This window comes from Nothobranchius furzeri, chromosome 5, assembly GCF_043380555.1.
Source record: "Nothobranchius furzeri strain GRZ-AD chromosome 5, NfurGRZ-RIMD1, whole genome shotgun sequence".
NCBI lineage: Eukaryota > Metazoa > Chordata > Actinopteri > Cyprinodontiformes > Nothobranchiidae > Nothobranchius > Nothobranchius furzeri.
In genome coordinates, this window is record NC_091745.1 from 6,743,554 (window position 1) to 6,761,244 (window position 17,691).

The window sequence follows — 17,691 nt, forward strand, 5'->3', positions numbered from 1 at the left end:
CCTGAGGTCGTGACAGAGTCGAGGTTTCCATGACACACCATTGGCCCCTCTGAACAGCACCAACACAGAAAACCAGGTGAAGTATCTTGACCAAGGATACAACAGTAGGATTCCCAACAAGGGGCTGGGATAAAACCAGCAATCCTCCAGTTACTGGACAACTCACTTTACCTCCAGAGCTATGGCCGATGGTGGAAAATACAAACATATGGAAAAATATAGGAGTGCACTGTTCTCCTATATCCAGAGTACAAATACTCAGAGCTGAGTGAGTACTTGCTAAACTGAGTACTGATAAAGAGTACTAACAAAGTCCGTAGATTCAAGTACAGCCACCACGATTAGTTGACTCATCACTATGACGTCAACAAACAAAATAGTCAACTTTTAAACATTTTTTTTATCTCGCTAATGACTTATTTCATCCGCTGCTTTACAGTGTTAATAAAAGTGCTCGTCTTCAATAAACGAGTTTGTTACATCCTGACCGAGGCCATTTGAGCTTGTTGGTCATGAGACTCCTGTCCATGGTCGGCGATCAAGGTTTCAAAGGGTTGATCAAGCAGCTAAACACAGACATGACAACTACCTACCACGCTGATCCCATTTTACCACAATGATAAAAAAGAAATACGAAACAACCTTTAAGGAGTGTGTGTGTGTGTGTGTGTGTGTGTGTGTGTGTGTGTGTGTGTGTGTGTGTGTGTGTGTGTGTGTGTGTGTGTGTGTGTGTGTGTGTGTGTGTGTGCGCGCGCGCGTCTTTGTCTCTGTTTCTCTCTGGAAACAAATAACAAAAAATTTTGAATTTAATGAATTTATGATCAAATAAAAAGGTTGCTGACTGAGCAATCAAGAAACCAATATTTTTTAAAGCATAATACATTCTATTTGTATTAAATCTTAACCTACTTTATTTGATATAACAGAATTATGAATATGGTAAGTAAACAAACTAATATATTTTATCTTTATGGTAAATGGCCTGTATTTAATTTAGCGATTTCTAGAGTCCTGGAACCCCCCAAGGCGCTTTAACTCTTCTACTGAGGTTGTGTCGGAGCCGACACAACCGCAGTAGAAGAGTTAACGCACATTCAGTCATTCACCGGTTCACACACACACATTTACACCCTGATGGTGATGAGCTACATTGTAGCCACAGCTGCCCTGGGGACACACTGACAAGAGTCTGCTGTACACAGGCACCACCGGCCCCTCCGACCACCATCAGCAGGCAAGGTGGGGTGAGTGTCTTGCCCAAGGACACAACGACAGCGGCAGGTTGAGTGGGGCTCGAGCCTGCTACCTTATGATTACGGGACGAGCACTTAACTCCTGTGCCACCGTCGCCCACATCTTTACGGTAAAGCAGACCCTCAGAGCTGTCGATGGTCCCCTGATGTACCTTGGTGTGTTCGGCCATTTCCTGAGTTAAGACTGGAAGATGAAGCGCTTCAACCTGGCCACCATGCCTCTTGTGAACACGAGTCAGTTCTGTGTACAATTAATTTTTGGTTTTAGGGCCTACCTCTAGGGCTGTCGCGGTTGAGGAATTCCCCCTGCGGTGATTCAGGGTGGCTTAATATTGCGGTGTGTGATATTATTGCAGCCCTTTTTTTATTGCAGTACTATCTAAACATAATGTTTACACATTTAAAAAAGGTTAAAAATTGCCGTGCCTTCTTTAATAACACTTTACTGAATGCAGATCAAAGGGCAGTAACAACACAGATCGCAGTAACGTTTGTTTCTCCGACAGAGTCCGACTGAACTTAAAAACAACAAAATTCAAGAGGTTAAACTTTTAAATGCAAATTTGGCTGCAGCATCTAACAAATAAGAAACAAGTCCCCATTTTGTTTAGTTGTTTAAAATCAAGCATAAAAAATTACATGTACCGGGCGCGAGAGCGCCGGGGGGCGAGCGCACTATCATTTCACTTTCACACACACACACGAATGACGGTGATTTATAGCTCGGTCGCGTCCTTGTTGCCCACAAGGAAAACCAGCATGTTAACCATATACGGTTTGAGAGAGGATCTGAGACGGGTGGCAACATTTCCAGCAACACTGAAAACCCTCTCGGATGGTGCGCTCGTTGCACTAACGCACACGTACTTGCGTGCGACTCTGGCGAGCAAAGGGAATCTCTCCCGGTTGTTGCTCCACCATGTCAGGGGGTTTTCTTTAGCATTCCTCCTGCAGGTAGCGAGTGAGCTCCAGCTCGGCTCAAACTCTCTTCGGGACGGTTGCAGAAGCAGTGCTTGTCCGGGACTTCAGCAGGTCTCCGAGCGTTTATTTATTTATTTTTGCCGCTGGTGGCAGCTCTGTCTCGGCCAAGAACTCTGGCTGCGCAGCAGCTGACGTAGTGAAAACCAAAGTGCTCCCAAAGGAGCGAAGTAATGTTTCGTTTTGATACCAGTGCAGCCATCCTTCTCAACATGCATCATTGAGTTGAACCAAGTTCAGTAATCGCGGTGGCGCATGATGCAGCGCGGTGGGCTTCTTCATATTGCGATATTTCATTTTTGCGGTTACCGCGACAGCCCTACCTACCTCCATTTGACTGTAGCATTTGTATTAACAGGTTACAAAGTTAATTAAAGCTGTTTGATAAGCTATCATTAGGGTTCCAAGCCCAACGGGCAGGGAACCCTAATGTTTTTCTACGGATTTTTCATTATTTATTATTATTCATTAGGGTTCCAAGCCCAACAGGCATTGGAACCCTATTATTTTTGTACGGATTTTCCATTATTTATTATTTATTATCATTATTCTCCGCTAATTCCATATGGGCGCAGGAGCCAGAAAATGCCAGAAAAATCAGACATGGCAGTCTGATAGAAAATCCTGACCGCTACTCAGATTCCAAAATTTGTACCGGGAGTCACCTAGGTGGCGCTATTGCGAACGTGAATGCATTTCAGCTATTAGCTCTCAAACCATAGGTCCCGCAGTCAAAATCTTTATATGTGCATGATCCTTGGATGATTCTGCATGTTGTTTGTATTGGCCACGCCCATTTCTGCCTAACTAGATTTTTTGCTAGATCGCAAAAAATGCTAAACTTAGTTTTAATCACCAATCTGTCATTTTTTAACTAACCAACTTCAAACTTTGTACATATGAATACATTGAAATTTGGCACAGAGTTCACTCTTAGGTGGTTTATGAAACACATAAAATGTAGCCTTGATTTGAGCGCCCCCTTATTTTTATTGACAGCCACTAATGCAATTATTATTTTATTGTAAGAAAAATTTAACATTTATGATCCTTATAAAAATATAAGCAAAAGTCTCACATCACATAGGTAATCTGGGAATATTCTGAGATTTTTGTATAAAAGCATCGATTTTTAATGAATTTTTTACTTTATGCCAATTTTTCTGCATAGTTGGATAAAAAAGTAAATAACTTTTGTTAGAAAGTTTTTTTATGTATACAGAAAATATAAACCATTCATAACATTCCACATGTACCTATGGTGATCTGACATTTTTCTACAAATTTTAGAAAGTAGCAATATCTTTTTATGAATATTTTAATTTTTTGGTGTGACCCTTAAAATTATATTTACCCATTTTTCTTCAAAAAAAGCTTTGAATCTACTAATTTAAAAACAAAAGCATTGTATTCCGCAGGTTAACATTGCCATGTGAGAATATTTTGGTAATATTATGACGATTTCTGGATTTTTCTGGATTTTTTAAATATCATTTGATAAGTAAATCAAAAAATGAAACTCATAGTTTTTGTTGAAATGTTATGAAATTTAGAAATATTATCAAGTATTACTGTTATTCCCAATATTTTTTGATGTATAGATTATTGTTTGATCATCTTTAGATCAACTATGGATTTTATAATTAAGTTTTTGTTTCGGTCAGTTTAATTATACATCTCAATATATTTATTTTTTGAAAAAGCATTTAATTTAGAAACAATAACATTACAAAACCTGATTGGTCCATGACCCTATGATGATCCAAGAATATTTTGGAAATTTCTTTAAAAAGAATACATTTTTATGAATTTATTATAAATTGTCAGTAATATTGAAATGGTAAATGGCCTGTATTTGTATAGCGCCTTCTGAGAGTTCTACAACCCTCCAAGGCGCTTAACACAATCAGTCTTTCAGCCATTCACACACACAGTCACACACTAGTGGGAGTGAGCTGCAATGTAGCCACAGCTGCCCTGGAGCGCACTGAGACGCAAGGCAGTATTCTCTGGTCAGAGATTGGATCAAACCTTCAACCTTCCGATTACTGGAAAACCCGCTCCAACATCCGAGCTACTCATGCAGCACATGACTTAACACTAGAACCACCCCCTCAGCTCTCCCAGAGGTAGCCAAATGGCTCCTTGGTTTGAAAATCACAACTCAATCACTGACAATCAGCAGCCTTTCATTTGTAAATGTAGCCATTATCTGTGCAGAGCATTGGAATGTGGAGGAATGTTGGGAAACTTGAAAAATTTCAGTCATTTAGGTTGGCCTCATTTTGTTTGCCTCTTTAGCCCTGGTAGAAAATGACTCACAAGCCCTTTTTAAAAGACATACTGTGCCGGCAAATCAGCGTAACATTACAGCAATAGTGTGTTTTATAAACACGGCGTTGAGCAAATTTTGCTGCATTTGTTGCGCCTCGCTTGGTAGTAATATTGCCGTAATTGTCTGTCTCATAAACAGTGATTGCGCCTTGGCACAACAGAGGAAGATGTCAAATGACGTAGCAAATGTGCGGCGACCCCAGACCGGAAAGAGTATATAAACCACATAAACATGGGAACGTTAGTAAACAACTAGCGGACATGGCTACTTGGAGTGACAACGAGATATGTGCACTTCTGTCTTTACGAGCAGAGGCAGAAGTAGTCAGACAATTCTCAGGAACTATGACGGACAGCCACCTCTTTGAGTGTCTAAAAAACTCAAGGAGCGTGGCTTCAGCAGAGCCAGAGAACAGATCACGTCAAAACTCAAAGGACTGAAGAAGTTTCACTTTTCACTGTTTTTTTTTACATGCAATGGCAGCCAGGTAAGCTGAAAAATAAATTCTATCCAGATTTAGCTGAGCACCTGAAGCCTTTTCAAGAGTCTGGCTTGTTTTCAACACCTGAAAAGCAGCTTCATCCCAGCTGTTATGAACCTTCTTTTGGAACCTGGACAGTCGAAGCCTGCATTGCAGTTAACCTGCATTATTCCCCCAAAATTGTTTGAGTTGCAATACAAAACATTCACAAAAGGCTTGTGCATTTGAAGGTTTATTGTTCTAATAAAACCATAATGCTTTCTTGGATTGCCTGAGCATTTTGTGGCCCTTTTGTAAAAAGGGCTTCTGTTGAATCTGGTCAACTGAACTCGCCCACCCAAAATAATTTATGACTGACTTTGTGAAGACTTCAGATAAGCACACAAGTGGTGAATGCAACGTAGGCTATAAAGGCTACAAACATAGTAATAAAAAAAATCACGTTTTGCAGATGCCTGTATGCTCTGTCATTATATCTTGCATGTAGCCTCTGACTGAAGACACTCTTGTTGAGTAGTCTTGTGTCTCTGGTTTTTCTCTGGCTGCCCCTTTACCTTAGCCTGGCAAGCCAGACTAAATAAATGTATTATTAGAATTTGGTCTAGTTCACTAGGCTACCTTTACCTGACTGCTAAAAAAAACAGGCAAGAGGGGGAGGTGAGGGGAGCACCAGCATCTCCTGAAGTGATTTACAGAACAAAGGCGAATGTTCACAAGTGATTAAGAATGCTTGGTGAAAACAACGGTGCCAAATGGCAGCTCTCAGGTAGATTGGGGGGGGAATTGGCAGCTCTCTGGGAGTTCTAGTGTTAATTGACTAAATCTCCAAGATCTTTAAAAATTAAACGATGGAACTGGATTGTAATAGGAATTGAGATGTTATCAATGTCTATGAAAGATTTTCCTATAGGCTGTGCAAAAGGTTCAAGGAGATTTCCTGAGTGTTCATTAAATTCTGCCGGTTTAGAGAGCTGACAGGACGCCGGCAGGAGAACGTGTTTTTGGGGCTTTGCAACGTGATGCATGGAGAGGGCGGGCGCAGGGCCATTTCAGTCTTTCACCCATTCATACACACAAACACACACTGGTGGGAATGAGATACAATGTACCCACAGCTGCTCTTTGGCGCACTGAGAGGCGAGGCAGCATTTGCTGGTAAGAGTCAGGATCAAAACTGCAACCTTTCGATTAATGGAAAACCTGCTCCACGTCCCGAGCTACTGCTGTCCCATGGAACACATTACTTACATGACTAAATTTCCACGATCTTTAAAACTTTCATGATGGAACTGGATTGTTATATGGAATGAGAAGTCAGCCATGCCTATGAAAGCTATTGTATAGGCTGCGCTAAAGGTTCAAGGAGTTATGCTGAGTGTTGGTTTCAATGTGCAGTTGAAGGGAGCTGACAGAACACCGGCAGGAGAACATGAAAACTATCCTCTTGAATTGGAAAAATAGAGATACTCTTTGCATCAACCAGTATAGAAATTTTTTGTTAGATCATATTATACTTGATATAGCTTCTACTTCCATTTCAAATCAATATCTCTGAGCTCCTTTGATCGGTTCCATCACATAGCGATGACGGGGGACCATTGATATTGTGCTGCGGGATGATGTGGGTGAGGGAGTGGAGGGTCTGAGTTTGGAGTATCCAGACGTTCCCTGGAGGTGGGTTCTCTGGGGGTGTCTGGGACTGGGGGGCTGTTGCAATATCGATTCATAGGTTCTGAGATCGATTAGTTTTCCCTAAAGAGTTGGCCCCATACATCTCCAGCGTGACACGTTCATACGTAAAATGGCCCAAGCAAGTGGAAGTTCACGCTGCGACCGATCTCAGCTAAGGTCTGATGTCTGGATCTATTTCGGATTTAAACAACAAAGGACAAAGAGCTGGATAAAACCAAAATAATATGCAAGATCTGCCAAGTGGAGGTCAGTTATTGTAGAAATACTACGAACCTCAGAAACCACTTGACAAGATATCATGCTAAGCTAGCATTAGCTTCCGACAACAAGCCGTCCGGAGCAAAACAACAGAAACTCAGGGAATCACTAACACTGCCAGCCAGCATTCCGCGGGCCATAAAAATAACTGAGGCCATCGCAATTTTTGTTTGCAAAGATTTACGGCCGAACTCTGTAGTGGAAAATGAAGTCTTCAAGCAGCTCGTTCAGGTGCTCGATCCCCACTACGTTATGGTGCAACGTAAACATCTGACTGAAACAGTTATCCCCATGATGTATAAATCTGTGAAAGAAGATATCCTGACAAAAATGATGTCAGCAGAGGGGGTTGGCATAACGGTCGACACCTGAACCTCACTGTCAACGCAGTCATATATGACAGTGACTTCTCACTACATTGACAATGAGTGGTGCCTAGCGTCTCATGTGCTACAGACCACGGAAGTTCTCACGAGCCACACCTCTGGTAATATCGCTGATATGTTGATGGGGGCCATACAGTAATGGGGGCTGACCAGCAAAGACCCAGCTGTCGTGACAGATAACGCTGCAAATATGGTTAGAGCGGTGGACATGATGCAGCTAATGCACATTGGCTGCTTCGCGTACACGCAGAACTTAGCCTCACAAGCGGATCTGAGAATCCAAGCTGTGTCACGTCTGCTGGCTCGAGTCAGGCGTATAGCAATGTTCTTTCACCGGAGTACGAAGGCGAACCACATACTTAAAGAAAAACAGAAGCTGCTACAACTACCAGTGCACAATGTAGACGTTGTGACGAGTATAGGCTGGGGGTAAACGATTATTTTTAAAACAATTATTCTGACGATTATTTTATCGAATAGTCGACTATTCTAATGACTATTTAGAAAATTAATCTAATGATTATTTTTCTATTGCAAAATTAATAAAAACCAGAAAATCTCAAATTAATTCCTCAAAAAAATTGATAAATTCTTACTGTAAGAGAATAAACACTACAGGCCTTCCATTTTGTACAACACTGCTTTTATTGTGTTGGTTATGTTCTGGTGATGTGCAGAACTTGGGAGTGCAGGCTGCTGCCTGAGAGGTGGTAGAAGATGGAGTGTCTCCATGCTGCTTTGTTTTGGTCACTTATGTGCGTGAGGCGAGTGGTGTTACGACTCTTCCTGGGGAGTTTGGCTCGTGTGCAAAAAGGAAGGGACAATAACGGGATTTAAAAGTTAAAATGATGATCAGGTTTATTTACAACTACAAAAAATCATAAATCTTTCCATCCACAGGTTGGGAATAATAAAACTAATTCTGCCTGTGGGGAATTAAAACAAAGTACAAATAAGTAGGGATGTCCCACTGGGCAAAGATTACTGGGTTCTGGACCAAGGATCTCCAAAAGTCCAAACTCTAAACTGGGCGGTTAAACCAAACTCAAGGTGATATTTTAAACTAAACCGAAAACCCACAACACTCTAAATGTAATAAAAGGGAGATCTGCACCACAAAAAAGATGAACTCTAAACCAAAACGTAACGGCTTATCCAAACGCAAGAAGCTGTTAGCGAAAATGCTAACAGTAGCTTTACCAACGGTAAGTTCAAGTTACCAAATTTAAATAAACCAAAAATACCCAGCAGCAAACAGACCAGCACGGAGGAGAGACTGCTACCACCAAAACAGCTCTCCTAATGTCTGAAAGAAGCTCCTTAATGAAGGGAGAAATGCTCCCGGTGATGTTCTACATCTGTGGTAGAGACAAAGCAGCGCATCTGACCCCGGAAGTTGTTGTCCGTTGCCGGGAGACGAAGGCGGGCAACACAGGAAAATAATCTAGTAGCGGACGGACATTGTTCCGGGTCTTCGGTATTTGGCGGAGATGTTAGTGAAGGCGGAGAAGAGGGCGAACTAGAGGAAGAACAGGCAGATTCCTCCTCTATTTACAAACTCCTGGGGATGCAACAAGTGGGCGCGGTGCGTCGACTTCCGGATCTGACGTCGACAAATTTTTAGAATCGAGCCGTCGACGTCGTCGAGGCTTCGCTACAGCCCTAGTGACGAGGTGGAACAGTGCTTTGGAAATACTCGGGTGATTCTTGGAGCAACAGCCAGCGATCTCTGCCACTCTCCTTTCACAAGACGTGCGAAGAAATGAAAAAGATCTGTGCACCTTAACAGAGGAGGATGTAACAATTGCCGAAGATTTGGTGCAGGTCTTGAAACCAATGAAAGAAGCTACACTCGCAATGTCGGAGGACAAGCAACCAACTCTGTCCGTCATCGCATCGCTTCTCGCCCTGCTGCAGGGGGCCTTCACCCTCAGCCCCGGAGACTCCGCCATGGTGAGGGACCTGAAGGCTATTGTAAGGACCATCTTGAAAACAAGGTAAGCTGTCTGTCTGTCCATGAAGTAGGGCAAACAAAAAAAAAAATTACTAAAGGAAAGCAATTTTGTATTATGTGCTCTTTTCTAACTTGTAGCTGTAATCATTCACCCACACACTTTGTTTGCTTTTATGAATATATTAGTATGCATGTTATGTTTATCCTCTTAACAAAAGTTATTTGTTGAACGTCTTTAAGATATGATGCACAGATGAACACATTGTATGCAGCATCAGCTCTGGATCCCCTCTTTAAGGCCCTACCATTCCTGTCTGCTGACGAGCGGGATGACACGTACTCCAGACTGCAGACCGACGCTGCCAATGCAACAACCGGGTATGGATTTTGAAGAAAAAAATGTTCAATTTAATAAGAATGTTTTATTGAGAATTATAAGATTTTCTGATGGATCACAAGGTATGTTGTACTTTAAACAAATAAATAAATAAAAATCAAGCATTTTTCTTTAATCTATTAATTTTTTTGTGTCAGCCCTATTCATGATATGTGAACATCTCGTCTCTGGTTGGCTAACAGCAATGTGACCCTTCCTCTGCCTCTGTTCTCTCTTCTTACTTGGGTAAAAAAAATGTAACTTTGATGATTTATCTCCACATAAAACCCAAGCCTGAGCATGTTCTGCCATGTTTTTATGCTGCTAATGCTAACTGTTAGCTCTGCTTGCTCCTGGACACTAAATCACCTCAGACGGTGGCACAGGAGTCAAGACACTTACCCCACATTGCCTGCTGCAAGTGGTTGGAGGGACCAGTGATGCCAGTGCTTGGCAGCCTCGCCTTTGTCAGTGCACCCCCCCAGGGCAGCTGTGGCTACATCGTAGCTCCTCCCCACCAGCGTTTAAATGTGTGTGTGAATGGGTGAATGACTGATCGTGTTGTAAAGCGCCTTGGGGGGTTACAGCACTCTAGAAGACGCTATATCAAATATAGGCCATTTACCCTTTACCTCAGCCTTCTGCGGTCCACAGCTAAGATGAGTGAGTCCATGAAAGCTAATTTACAGCGTGACGTAAATCTGTGTGGCTTTTTATTACCTGAGCGTTTTCCCATCTATTTTCTATAAGTAGCTACTGCAGGAAATAGTGGTAGAAGACTATTTTCATGTTCATCCTGCATGTAAAACTAGGAGTGGCCGATTATATTTCAATAATAATTAAAAACAGAATAACCCATTTATTATAATTATCATTTAATCCTCTGACAAATGACTTTTGTGGTGGGAAGATTATGATTTAATAAAAAGATTTAAATGTCAGATGGCTGATGTTGGCACTAGTAAAGTGAAACTGCACAAAGAAAACACAAATCCTATTTTATTGCTGATATTTTAGTCATTTTTCAAACTGTATAAATGAAAGAAAACACAAGCACAGGCCCATAAGACACATTTTCAAATGTGTAACATCAACATTTTATCTGGCAGGGAATCAGTATCAAGCATCAGCACTTAAACTACCAGCTGATTGGAGGAGGAACCCAACAGGAAGAGCAGAAACCCTTTCTGCCAGCTCGTTCTGTGACACCCACAACGGGTGTAGGACTTTGTTTCTGCACCAACCTGCATCAGGCCCACAGAGAACTGCAGGGGCCTGAAGCTTCAAACTTTTGTTGGATTGGTGAAACATTTAGTGCAAAAACCTGAAGCTTAGAGGCCTGCTAGACTCTTTAACAGCTATTAAAGGTGCAGGCTGCAGGTGCTACTTGCGCACCATTAGCACCTCTGTTCTCATCTCAAAAGGAAACGTGAGATCCTCCCAAGCAATTTTTGCACCTTATCCACAATATTCTTGACATGAACCTGAGAAACACTAACAAAACTAGCAGCTGTCTTTTGGGTAATTTCAATGTAGGTTCAACATAATCCTCACACACTATCACCTTACTCAAATCATCACTAACTTCACTGAGGAGAGAGAAAATCAACATAGTAAAGTCAAGCTTACCTTCAGATCTGTGTTACCATGTAACAGCAGGAAACTGTAAAGCAGAGCGCCACAAACCTGACACAGAGAGAGGGAGAGAGAGAGAGAGAGAGAGAGAGAGAGAGCAAAAGGAGGAAGTGAGTCAATCATAGCTGCTTCTGAGAGAGCTGTCTTTTTTCACAGGGAAGAGGGCAAAAACAAACAGCCAGAAGGGGTTGAGAGAAGAGGTGAAAGGGAAAGCCCACTGAACCGATTTCTCTATATTTCAGACACACGTACATAATATGAAAATGAACGTGTCCTTTCTCAGGCTAATGCTGACAAAAAAATTCTAAGAGACGTTTTCACAAGCTTGCACAAATTGAAAACACATTCTTTTAGGAGTAAACAGCAGCCAGTTATGTCGGAGATGGAAATATAAACTCCCGTTGCTGTAATTGGATGAATGTGAGAAATCATAACTTCAAAAAACATATTTTTTGCATGTGGAACGTCAGAATGTAGAAGTTTGCTCCAGCAGTGTGGACCAGACTTGTTTTTATACCATTCATTCAGAAAACTCTGAATGCACAACAGGCCGACACGTAACTAAACAAAGATCTTCTGAATCTTTTCCTTGTCGTGTAATTCCACCCAAACTCCCTTTAGTTTTAACCCAAAATTACAACATTTTGGTCTTCCTCAGTTATTTTATCTTTCAAGCCTATTTCACACTGAGAGCATCAGCAGTGCGGGACGGCAGCGGAACGTCACTGCTTCAAATAGAATCCAATATAATCTACGGGGTTAGAGTTTCAAACCAGTCATGATGCAGACATTTTCAGGCAGAAGAGGCACGCTGCGCCACTAAAGATAGGATCAGGTTCTATTTTTGCCGTGAGCCGCTTCTAGGACACGTCCATTTCCACAGTTAACATAGGGCTAGACAGGAAATCACAAGCTTTCTTCCTTCTTGTTGGTTTAATGGCGGATTGCAAAAAACAACTGTGACCTAGGAAGTCTCGAGGGATGTTGTAATCCCATCGAGAAGCATAGTGAGGAAGTCGTACTGCGGATTCCCGGTGCGTAACGGACCGCATTGAAGCTTGCAAAAAACCGTTCCGCACCACTAGGGGTTAGAGTCTAAGACGAAGGCAGATTTTTTTTTATTTTTTTTTTTTACAAATTTAAATGTAAAGTTCACGATAAATATTTAGGGCTGTGTGGCATTGAGATATTTTTATACCAGATGACGATGATCAGGGAAAACTTTTAGAAAATTTGTGGATTAGTTCTTATGTGAAGTGTTTTAAAGCCTGCAAAAATCTCCTAAATGCTAAAGAGCCAAACAGAATGACTAATGTAGTGTCTCCCTTTTTTACTAGGAGTAGGAATGTGTTGACTGCAGAATAAAGTCCACACATCTTTGCTTCACTCAGGACAGTTTAGAATCATTTAGGTCTACTTTTAAAATCTCCATTTAACGTTCTTCAATTTTGTACTGAGCTGCACACTAAACTGCTAATTTACTGCCATATCAGTTGGCACAGTATAAATATTGTACAGAACGTCTGCTGGTTTGGATGTTCTAAGTGACATCCACTTGCATGCTAATAAAAGAGTCTCTGCCCTTCATGTCCATACCCGGTTTAAACAAATGTGGTGCCAGACACTAAAACGGAAGGCGTGGAGTTTAGCAATGCCCAAACACACAGAAATGAGGAAAAAGTGACATTAACACAATCAAATTTAGTCTTCGACACGTTCTCCTGGGAGGAGACCCTAAAGCCGACCCTGGACACATGGGAGGGATTATATCTGCTGGCCTGGGAAGACCTTGGGATCCCACGGGATAAACTGATGGATGGGGCTGGGAGAGGACAGTCTGGGCGTCCTCGCTGTCCCCACAACACAGATCCAGAAAAGTAAAGGACAAGGGAAGACAAGACAATTTTATCAGTGGAGAATGAGAACGTTGGCGAAAGATAGCCATTATTTTACAGGCAAGTCACCAAATGGTTCCCGAGCACGGCCACAGCTGCAGCTCATCGCTCCCCTCGGGGATGGGTCAAGTGTGGAGATGAACTTCACCAGCAGGTGATGATGACTTTAGGACTTTCATTTTCAGCAGAAACAAACTTTGGTTTATTAGTAAATGTACTTATTTATTTCAGAAAAATGGACATTGAGCTCAGTCATGATGTCATAAAGAGTTGAAGCAGCTGAACTGAAACCTGACAGTATAAAAGACAAAGAGGCTGTGTAAGCATCATGGCTGAGACAGCTTTCATTCCTGGCTGGACTCTACAGAGGCAGAACATCAGGATTGCACATGCTCTGGAATATCCAGACAAAAATGTGAGAATCTTTATTTTGCTGCCTGGGCCTTGGCTTCTGAGCACCTCTGTGACCCAGTTTGTTAAAGTTAACTCTAACTTATACTTGAGGCAGACAGGCACAACAACTCTAAATATTATAGTCAAAAAGATGCTTAAGGAATCGCTCAAGACCTGTATTACACAACACAAACAAGTAATCAGTGTTTCACTACTTGATTTATCACCATAGGAAATGGTACGAAATCTCCGTTTGGTGTGTTTTTCCACGTCGACATTGTTCTCCAGTAATTCTCAAACTATTATCCTGAGTAAAAAGGGTTGGGCTTGGAGCCGTTGTCACGACAAGAATTGATTGCTCAAATATTGGCAAACGTGTGCGCAGCATCTCCTCCTTCTATACTCCATCGTCATCAACTCCCATTAAAAATGACCAAACTCCCAACAGAAAAAGAACAGAACAAGCAAATAACAGAGGAACAAAGTGAGAAATGAGACTGAGACAGACAGAAGAACTTGTGTGTTCAGATAAACCAATTTTGGTGTTGTGGGGCAAAAAAGCCTCCATTAATTAAAGCCAATGGAAATTAGTGCCTACCGATGGCAAGTTTACACTACTACAGAAATGGTGCATTAACCAAACGAATATCGATTCTGATCACCACTAACTACTTTTGGTTCACCTCTAGTTAAAGTTATGCTATTAATCAGATCATTTCGTGACAACAAAAATAGCATTATAAATGAAAAATCATTAAAAAGGTTTAAAAAGTTGAGATGTTTATAGGATTAACCACTCATTGGTGTGTCTAACCATACTTTCACTAAAAATGTACGACATTCAACAACGTTAGGTCCCAAAGCAGCACATATCTGTTTCTACTAACGAAGGCTAAATCACAAGAGGCAACATTTAGCATATGTTAGAGCTCTGACGCATTTTGAAACTTTACACGTGATGTCCCGCCACTCATGGTACCGCCCCCTTTGCCACGATGGACGGCAGACAAACCGTTTACACACGTTGACCCTCCTGTGAAGCTAATCAAAACAAGCCTGTTTGAAGCCCTATATCGCTTCTTTATTTTATTTCTATGTGAAATGGTAATTGTTTGCTGCACTAACAAACAAGGGTGTAAAATCAACATGACTTTTTAAAATAACTTTTATGGAGACAGAAGGCGATGATTCAATTCAATTCATGTACTATAGTGAATTGACAGATACTAATAATATTGTTCGAATGTAGGACTACGTGTGTGAAAATAACGTACGTTTTTTAGCATGATGAGCTTCGCCTTTATGAGATATCTTTCCTACTGCGGCGTGACAGCAGCATCTGGACAGTTTTTTCCTTCAGTTTTTTAAACCAACTCGAATGTAAAATAAAAGGCTGTTCATCACGTTATAAACCCAGCGGGGTGAAATTCTGGCAAAGTCAGCAACTCGTATCAGTGAACAGCAGCAGGGAGAACATAAGCTAACATTGTTCAGCTAGTTAACACTTACATTTTTTCAAATACTGCTCACTATGAGCCCACCTAGGTGTGCTAAATCTACCCACAAGGTAAATGGGCTTGAACCAGTAGAAAACAGTCTAAACTGGCAAAAACAAAAACTAATTCGGTCAATACTTTGCTCTCTGTTCAATATTCTCATAATTCACTGTAGACGTCCCCTATGGTGGACCCATGTAATCAGGTGACATAGGTGTGTAGGGTCAATAGTCAAATACCATATAGCCTTACACCTAAAGATCAAAATTCACGTCCGTCCATCCGTCTGTCCGTCCGTCCGTCCGTGCGTGCGTGCGTGCGTGCGTGTGTGTGTGTGTGTGCTCTCTCTTCTCGATCCCCAGTGAGTCGTGGTGGATGGCTGCTTATACCGAGCCAGGATCAGGATCCTCTGGAGGTTTCTTCCTGTTAAAAGGGAGTTTTCCTCTCCACTGACGCTACATGCTTGCTTAGTATGAGGATTGCTATAAAGTGTCTGACACAACAGGTCAGTGAATCGATGCAAACTGCTGGGTTTCCTTATAGGGAACTTTTACGTAATTGGCATAATCAACTGAACTCAATTGGAATGTTTTAATTTGTGAAGTGCCTTGAGGCGACTCTTGTCGTGATTTGGTGTTATATAAATAAACTGAATTTAACTTAATATTGACTCAAGAGGAGCTGCACAGTGGTGCAGTGGCTAGTGCTGTTGCCTTGCCCAGCACTGGGGTCTTTCTGCATGGAGTTTGCATGTTCTCCCCACTCCTCCCTCTCTCGTCCTACAGGAACATGAGGTGAGAATAGGGCTGGGGGTAAACGATTATTTTTAAAACGATTATTCTGACGATTATTTTATCGAATAGTCGACTATTCTAATGACTATTTAGAAAATTAATCTAATGATTATTTTTCTATTGCACAATTAACAAAAACCAGAAAATCTCAAATAAATTCCTCAAAAAAATTGATAAATTCTTACTGTAAGAGAATAAACACTACAGGCCTTCCATTTTGTATAACACTGCGTTTATTGTGTTGGTTTTCTGGTGACGTGTAGAACCTGGGAGTGCAGGCTGCTGCCTGAGAGGTGGTAGAAGATGGAGTGTCTCCATGCTGCTTTGTTTTGGTCACTTATGTGCGTGAGGCGAGTGGTCTTACATTTTTAACTAAACCGAAAACCCACAACACTCTAAATGTAATAAAAGGGAGATCTACACCACAAAAAAGATGAACTCTAAACCAAAACGTAACGGCTTATCCCAACGCAAGAAGCTGTTAGCGAAGATGCTAACAGTAGCTTTACCAACGTTAAGTTCAAGTTACCAAATTTAAATAAACCAAAAACACCCAGCAGCAAACAGACCAGCACGGAGGAGAGACTGCTACCACCAAAACAGCTCTCCTCATGTCTGAAAGAAGCTCCTTAATGAAGGGAGAAGCGCTCCCGGTGATTTTCTACATCTGTGGTAGAGACGGAGCAGCGCACATCTGACCCCGGAAGTTGTTGTCCGTTGCCGGGAGACGAAGGGGCAAAACAGGAAAATAATCTAGTAGTGGACGGACGTTGTCCCGGGTCTTCAGTATTTGGCGGAGATGTTAGTGAAGGCGGAGAAGAGGGCGAACTAGAGGAAAAACAGGCAGATTCCTCCTCTATTTACAAACTCCTGGGGATGCAACAAGTGGGCGCGGTGCGTCGACTTCCGGATCTGACGTCGACAAATTTTTAGAATCGAGCCGTCGACTTCGTCGAGGCTTCGCTACAGCCCTAGGTGAGAAGAACCTTGAGAGCAGTAAACCCTAGGAAAGCTGCCGGACCAGACGGCATACCAGGGATCGTGGTCAATGAGTGTGCCAGTGAGCTGGCAGGTATCCTCACCAAGTTGTTTAACCTCTCCCTGTCTCATGCTTCAGTCCCGAGCTGCCTCAATCTGCAACAATTATTCCCATCCCCAAAAAATCTTCCATAGACAGCTTAAATGACTATCGACCGGTTGCCCTCACACCTGTAATCACAAAGTGTCTGGAGCGACTTATCTCCAACCACATCCAAGCATGTCTCCCCACCTCCTTCTACCCCCTTCAGTTTGCCTACCGGGGAAACAGATCAACAGAGGATGCCATCGCCCTGACGCTGCACACAACACTGAGCCACCTAGAGACCAGAGGAAGCTATGTCAGGATGCTCTTTGTTGACTCCAGTTCAGCTTTCAATACCATCATCCCAGACATTCTTATCTCAAAACTGCTGAGCCTTCAGATCCCTCCCTCCACCTGCCACTGGATAAAAGACTTTCTCACAAATCGACCACAGCATGTTAAATTTGGCTCCCATCTCTCCTCTTCCATCCTGCTCAGTACCGTCTCTCCTCAGGGCTGTGTGCTGAGCCCCCTACTGTACACTCTGTACACATCGGACTGTACCGCATCCCACCCATCCACTGCCATCTTTAAGTTTGCTGATGACACCACTGTGGTCGGCTTCATCACAGACGAAGACGAGGCAGCGTACCGGGCAGAGGTCAGTAATCTGTCAAGGTGGTGCTCAGATAACAACCTCAC

At 42.2% G+C, this 17,691-nt stretch overlaps 1 protein-coding gene across 2 annotated transcripts in view; it reads right to left on the minus strand.

Moving 5' to 3' along the window:
• stat5a (signal transducer and activator of transcription 5a) overlaps positions 1-17,691 on the minus strand; it is a 104,938-nt gene that overhangs the window by 25,616 nt on the left and 61,631 nt on the right. Inside the window, exon 2 of one of the 2 annotated variants that reach the window (XM_015948649.3) lies at positions 11,343-11,399. The exons of the other annotated variant lie outside the window; for it this stretch is intronic. The gene's annotated coding sequence lies outside the window, so the exon portion shown is untranslated. The remainder of the gene's footprint in view (positions 1-11,342; positions 11,400-17,691) is intronic. 2 annotated transcript variants of the gene reach the window in all.